An 8,164-nucleotide genomic window follows, 5' to 3' on the forward strand; every position below is an offset into this window, starting at 1 on the left:
TAATGCAATGTTTTTTCTATTCTAATAAGTCGAATAATAAATTGAATTGGTTTTAATTTGATTTATTTAAATATATGATAAATTAAATTTGATTAATTTGATTTACATGTAAATATTTAAATTGAGTTTATTTGATTCGATATATATAATAAAATATTTGAGCTTTAAATTTAGCGAAATATAATTTTTGTATATTGCATACTAAAATATAATTTTTTAGTAAACTATGTAAATTGAGAAAGGAGTCTTATGGATTCCAAATACACATAAACTGCTACACTCTTTTCGTAATTTACGTTGACATACAAATTCGCTAGAAATCGTGGAAAGAATCTTGCGGTTTTTGTGTTGTTGGCAAATGTGCATAAACCGCGGTTTGAATATAAATACGCGAAAGGAGTGTCGCAAATTATTCAATTTCAGCCATTTTTACCATTTTAGAGAGAAAAAATAGACGTTCTATAGAGAGGGAGAGAGGAAAGTGTGATGAGAACCAGATATTTCTTAAAAGAGTTGGCCATTCTGACTTTGCTGGGGTCGAAACCATGACGGACGAATGCAGTCTTTACCAACTCAACGACGTTGCGCACGTCGGCAACATCAACAAAGAGGTAAATTTGTTTTCTTTTAGTGATTGAATTTTATACAACATAAAAATGTAGTATTCGAGTGTAATAGTTAAGACACATATTTTAGGATTGGTCAGTTTAGAATTTCAAAGTTAATATGTAAAATTTAAAGGTAGGATCAAATGTTTAAGTAGAATGGTGATCGTCTTGTATTTGAGATATATGATTCAAATTGTAAAGTTTGTGGGATTGTTATTTAAGTCAACTAAGATTTAAAATTTTAGCTTTTAAATATATAAGTTTAAATTCTAATATTATAATTTTAGTTGTAGAGGATTTAAAATTCAAAGATTAAATTTTGTAAATAGAACCTAATAGTTGTATTTACATTTTTAAATTTTAAAATTATAAATTTTATAGTTTAGGTTTTTAAATTTAAAATTTAAATTTTAAAATTATAATTTTAGTATTTGATTATTTTAAATTAAAAATTTGAGTCTTATATTTAAATTTTATTAATTTAAATTCAATATTATAAGTTTAGTATTTGTTTTCAGTTATAATTTATGGGTTAAAATTGTTAGTAATGAAATTTCATTTAGTTTAGTTATTTCTCTCACGTGCTACTGTCAAGTAGGTATATTTATAGGCCAATGCTACGGTGCTGAACAAAAAAATTTTCAGCAAGTGCGGAAGATGCGTGGCCTCTTAAAACGCTTGACGCCTGGCAGTGTGGTGTTAACACGCGCAGACAGGGACTCAGAAGGGACAGAAATTGTTGGGGAGTGAGTTAATTAGAGAGGTTAGATTATAAGTTAATAAAGGTGAGTAATATGTTGGGCTTTTTGGTAATGCTGGAGGTTGCATTTTTGGTAGCCAAAGGTTATATGTAGTACTATTGATGAATATGAAAAAAGTTACGAGAAGTTTTAATTTGTTGGTTAAAATAGCTCTTATATGCAGGAATTGACAAAAAAAAATGTTTATAATTCCATACTAAAACAAGTATGTATTTTAAGAATATAAAATTATATGATAAGAATTTATTATCTATTATATTCTATTATGTTATATATTTTTAATTTTACAATCAAAATGTGTCATATGTTATTTTTTTATTATAATTAGAATTAAATCTTTCTCTCCAAAATTAAAGAATTATCCTCTCTTTCTTATTAATTTTACAACCAAAATATGCCACATGTCATTCCCTTACTGTAATTGAAATTAAATCTTTCCTTCAAAATTAAAGAATGCGTCCCTCCTCTCTATACTAATTTTATAACTAAAATGTGCCATATGTCACTCTCTCATTGCAATTAAAACCAAATCTTTTCTTCTAAAATTAAAGCATTTTTCCCTCCTCCCTCTTCTTTTTTCCAGCTCTCTCATTCCTTCAACCACTCTATCTATTTTATATATCATTATTAATATTATTAATATTAATATCAATGACTAATTACTAATTTGACAATCAGAATATGCAACATGACATTCTTTAATTGCAATAAAATTAAAATTGAGAAATTGAAATTGAAATATACCTATATTATGTATCATATATTACTATCTAATTTAATAATCAAATGAGTCACATGACATTCTCTTATTAAAATTGAGAAAAAATATCTTTTTCTAAAATTAATAAACTCCATTTCTAAACTCTCTCCTCTACCTCTCTCTATTTTTCTATTTCTCTCTACCATTTCTATTCTATATATAATTTATATTTTATATTAGTAATTTGACAAATCAAAATATGTTATTCGATATTTTTTTATTATAATTAAAATAAAATTTTTTCTTTCAAAATTAACAAACTCTCACTCTTCATCTTTATCTTTCTCTCTCTTTTCTCTCCTTCTCTATTTTTTTTTACCTTTCTGTTCTACAAAAAATAAAATTAACAAAATAATATAATTCAAATAAAAAATATTATTATTATATACATATTATTTTAATTTTTTATTTAGTTTTAAATTTTTACTATATTTTTATTTCTGTTCTTTCAAATATTTATTACATATAATTTGGAGAGAATACTAATGTTATAATTAAAAGTTAGAATCAAGATTCAATTGTTTTAAAAAAATTAATTTTGAGTTAATTTTATAACTATCAGTATAATTTTTTATGCTAATATCTAATTATACTTTTATAGACATAAAGAGAAAAAATATTAACACCTAATTATTTTTATTTGTGCAACAGACTTACCACCTAATTAAATGTAAACGTATACACGTTAAATTGTTTCAAATTTTAGATAACGAATGTTAAAATTAATTATTAATAAAAATTAAACTTTTTCATATAAAAATAATAACTAAAAATCTTATTATTTGATTTTTTATCTATAGATACCTTGGTCTTTTTAGCTAGAGATTTTTGTCAACCTACGACTTTTTATTTGTAAAAGTAGTTTAATTTTATAAATCTTTTGTGCCATATCTATACTGTCAGAACAAAATAAACCGTAATTTTAAAAAATGTATATTCCCGTAATGGATAAAAATACTAATATAAACTAAAAGATAAATCTAATAGTATTATTAGTGTGAAATTATAAAACTTAAAATAAATAAAGGTAATAGAATGAATTTCAGAATTTGAAATTATTAAAAATTTGAAAAAAAATTAAAATTTTTGGAATTTTTTAAATTTAAAATTATTGGTAATTAACGTTATAGAATAAATTTTTCAATAAGTAATTTTAATGAAAAAATTTAAACAAAAGTACTACTATGGAGTTTTTTTTTTATTTTTGTACGATTTGAATTCTATTGGTATATTTTTATTTTTTTAATTAATTTAATTTTATTCAAATAATTTAAATTAATTATATAAATATAATAATTCGAATATTTTTTTATTAAAATTAAATTAAATTATTAAATTAAATTTTAAAATTTATTTTATAACGTTAATTACCAATAGTGCCAATTTTCAAAAATTTTAAATTTTTTTTCAAATTTTTAATAATTTCAAATTTTGAAATTTATTCTACTATTTTTGTTTATTTCAAATTTTATAATTTCAAACTAATAATACTATTAAATTTATCTTTTAATTTATATTCTTATCATATAATTTTATATTCTCAAAAGAAATTTATACTTGTTTTAGTCTGCAACCCTAAATACATTTTGCTTTATTTTTTTGTCAATCCCTGCATATAAGGGCTATTCATGTACAAAAACATAAAAATCCAATTATAACCAACAAATCAAAAAATTTTTAATTTTCTTTCATCTTCATCAATAGTACTACACATAGCCTACTTTTACCAAAAATACAACCTCTAACATTATCAAAAAGCCCAACATATTATTCATCTTATTAACTTATAATCTAACACCTCTAATTAATCCACTTTCCGACAATTTCTGTTCCTTCTGAGTCTCTATTTGTGAGTGTTGACACCGCTGCCAAGCGTCAAGCACTCCAAAAATCCACGCATCTTTCGCACCTGCTGAAAAATTTATTGTTCAGCACCATAGCATAACCCATATTTATATAGTGTCTAGAGACAATAAAAAATATTTCTGCATGATAGGATTATACCCACTTGATTCCACACAACTTTACTTTTTGCAATATACTCATCTTTGATTCTGACAGAGTATTGTTGACCGGATAAAAATACTAATTAGTTCTTTATCAGTGAACTTAATACCGTGTCTTTTGTTTTTTTAATTTTTCGAAAGCAGTGGACTAGAACCCAAAAACTTTTTTTACTATCCATTTGTGAAGTGAAAATTGTAATATTCTACCACACAAAGTTTTACGCTTAAACCGTAAAATAGAGGTAGTGTGGCAGGATGTTACAAAAATAATCCTCTACCATTATACCACTCTTTCCTGGTTCCAATATATAGACGTTTTTGGTGCAAGCATAAACTGCTAGATCCTTTTAACGATTTATGCACATTTATTCATTTATATAGAAATCGCTAGACTTCTATAATAGTTTTTGACCATTTATAATATTCACATAAACTGTGAAAATTCTGTAGCAATTTACGTTTATCTGAAAACCGTAGGACTCCTATCATTATTTTTATAAATTCATAAAAATTGTATTCATATATGTAATATTCAAAAATTGTAATACAATAATTTTAGCTTTCCATAAATTTATTTTGGTCATTTGCTCTTATATATAGTCGGTACGTGTAATTAGTTTCTATTTAAGATATTTTTGTAAAATTGATATCTAATTAATTTATTAATATAAATTATCCTATTTTAAATGATAAAGTTAGAATTTATTTGGTTGTGACATATCAACAAAAAGAGCATCTAATTATGATTGTGACTTCCTATGCATATAGCATGTTTGTAGGGGTGCCAGGGACTCATCGTTCACAAGTACATACAATTTTAAAGCGGAATTAAAAAAAAAAAATACTGAGAAAAAATGTTAAATGCTGAAAGATTATTATTTACAAAATGATTGAGGGAAAAAAAAATCCATTCCTCACATATTTTGGATGCGCAACATTTGAGATATGGTCAACTTGATAAATAAACTATTCTTTTATATCTCAAATGAAGTGAATTCAAAATATTTATTTATTTATTTTTTACCTAATATATATTTGAGATATGTATCAAATTTTAAATTTATAAATTTATAAATTATATATACTAATAAATATATTTTTTTATTTATATATAAAAAATTTATTTTTCCTTCTTTATTTCTTTTCCCTTATGCATGGTACTATTTTCGTAAAATGATACTCCTATTTTTATATAAAGATCTTAGTTGCACATAAAAAATTAATCACAAATTTAATTTTTAATATATATTTTTAATTTAATATATATTTTATATGAATAATTAATCTGATAGTAAAATTTTTATATCATCTTGTTGATAATATTATTTTTTTATAAATTTATACAAATATAGAATATGAAAAAATTTGAAAAGTGACTATAAAAATTAAAATGATATTATCAATTTTTTATTATTTATTATCATATATATTATTATATTATATTATATTTAAATTAAATTTCTACCACTAATTTTATGGTGACTTGGCATATTGTTTTTTGTGATATTTTGTGATTAATCAAATTTAAATAATAAAATAATTAATTTCAACCATATATTTTGACTCAATTCTTTTTTTTTTTTGGAAATGAATAAATACTTATCTTTGAAAAAAAATCAATGGTTAGATATTACCTCTTTTATTTTGATAAATCATTTTTTTATAAATTTATATAAATGTTATTGCTTTAGATTTATCCAAGTTTACTTTCATCTCAGAAGTTTTTGCAAAAGATATATTAAGAGTATTCATAATAGCTTGCAAAGAAAAAGAAGAGAAAGGAAAGATATTTGTATGCACGATATAATACGATTCACGATAACCGAAGGAAAATCAAACTTGAAAAGAATATGCTTTAAAAAATTCCAATTATAAGAGTATCTTTTTGAAATTTAGTATGCTTTGTGAAGTGAAGAGTCTCTTGATCATATGTAGAATAGCATTATTAAAAATATTTTACAGTTTTCATTAATGCTGAATGTTGTGATGCCTAATAAAATAGGAATAGTGTTAGGGAGCCAATGACCTAAACGTACACTTATATTATTTAAAATAATTATCCGGATACTAGGAATAATAAACATCTCACTTGACCTTCTGGATCTGAAACTCTAATACTACATTCTGAAACCATTTATCCCAAAAGCATAACCTGATAAGACAATGTAACACTAATAATCATATCTCTAATACTTTCTAAACCTTCATTGTACACATTGTACGCTTAAGTCATTGGCTCCCTATACTTTTTCATAAAATAGATATGACAGGACAAACTCTAAATACTCATTATTATGTGGCATTTTGAATTACTTTTACCTTGTACAACATGGAAATTACAGAATCTCTAAATTAGGTTATTAGACTTTAATATTCGGATAATTCATACAATCAAGTTATTTGAGGATTGAAATTATACTAATATTCTAAAATAAATTAATTTATATATATCTTAAAATAAATATATTATGCAAATTTAATTGATTTAATTTGATTTATGTTTTTTTTAATATAAATCAAATCAATTAGATTCGATTTACTAAATATGCTATATTAATAGTAAATCGAGTTAACTTGATTCGAATTATTAGTTGATTCTGTCGCATTTACATTTAAATTGATTTTAATTGATTCGATTTAGTACTAATATATATTATTGATATTTATTATTTTTAAGTTAATATTAACTTTAAGACATAAATATTAATAAAGAAATACCTTTGAATTCAAATAAAATATCAAAAAATTAAAACGAATAAGAATAGAAATTCAACTTTTATGTTTTAGTTCAAATTTCAAAAAATCTACATTTTTATAAACTTATGAATATAAACGGAATATTAAACGATTTCTAAAAATCTATTAAAAATAATCATTTGACTCATTAGCATCTAAAAAATTATTATCGGGACTTTTGATATTAAAAAAATTAATATAAAGTATAGCCCTCCAAAATAGCATAGGAGTTAAAACTTGATTTTTTTTTGTTAGAGTCAGAAGAAGTAACAAATAGTTATACAATATATAATGACCAACTATATTTATACAATATGTAATTTGATAAATAATTAAAATACTATATCAATTAAATTATCATTTAATTTGTTAAATTAAGTATAGACTTATGCTTTGATGATTTTATGCTATGAAAAATTCAAGTTTAAGTTAGAAGTAACGCCATCAAAGTATTAAGTTCTATATTTAATATCACAAATTAAAGGGCAATTTACATAAATAAAATGAATGAGAGAAAGTGTTGCGCAAATACAGCATTCTAAAAAACCAGACGCAAATGCAACAAACCCAATTATATGTAATCTGCGACACCCTAACGCAGAATCTGAATACACGTAATCTGCTACATCCTGTCGCGGATTACGTTGAGAAGCTGAAACACATAAACCGCTGCACCCTGTAGCAGTTTATGAACAGATGGACCCAAATCGTATTTTGTGAGACCCTGTAGCGGATTATGAAGAGCGTGGCTGCTTGGAAGATGCCTATATATACCCAGCAAATGGTGTTGAATGTCATTTTCATTCATTCATAACTTGAGAAACGGAAAGTGAGGAGAGCTTTTTGGTGTTAGTGTACTCTTCTGGAAAAATAAAAAAGAGTTAGAGGCACGGTGTGAAGTTTACCGATAGAGAACCACTGAATATTTTCATCAAGTCATCTAATACACTGTTGGATGTGAAGACCAGTATATTGCGGAAGTTGGGCGCGTGTGGCACAAAGTGGGTGAAGAAGCTGTTCTACAAAATTCCTATTGCGGTTGTGTCAACCGGCGTGCAATATGAAACATTCGTGTTACGATCAGACGAAGATATGCAGGTGTTGTTTCATTGTCGCTGGAATTTTCCAGAAGTGAGGATAAACGAGTAATTTGCAAAGTTGGAACATGGCATCGATAGTTCTGGGGCATCGGCGCCAAACTCTCAATCGACCACAATGGGGTGTGCCTCTACCTCGATGCCCGTCATTGCACCTGAGTGTTTATTGGAGTATCGACCAGCTGGTCCAGTTGGG

The sequence above is a fragment of the Arachis hypogaea genome, chromosome 5, assembly GCF_003086295.3.
Source record: "Arachis hypogaea cultivar Tifrunner chromosome 5, arahy.Tifrunner.gnm2.J5K5, whole genome shotgun sequence".
In the NCBI taxonomy this organism is placed as follows: Eukaryota; Viridiplantae; Streptophyta; class Magnoliopsida; order Fabales; family Fabaceae; genus Arachis; species Arachis hypogaea.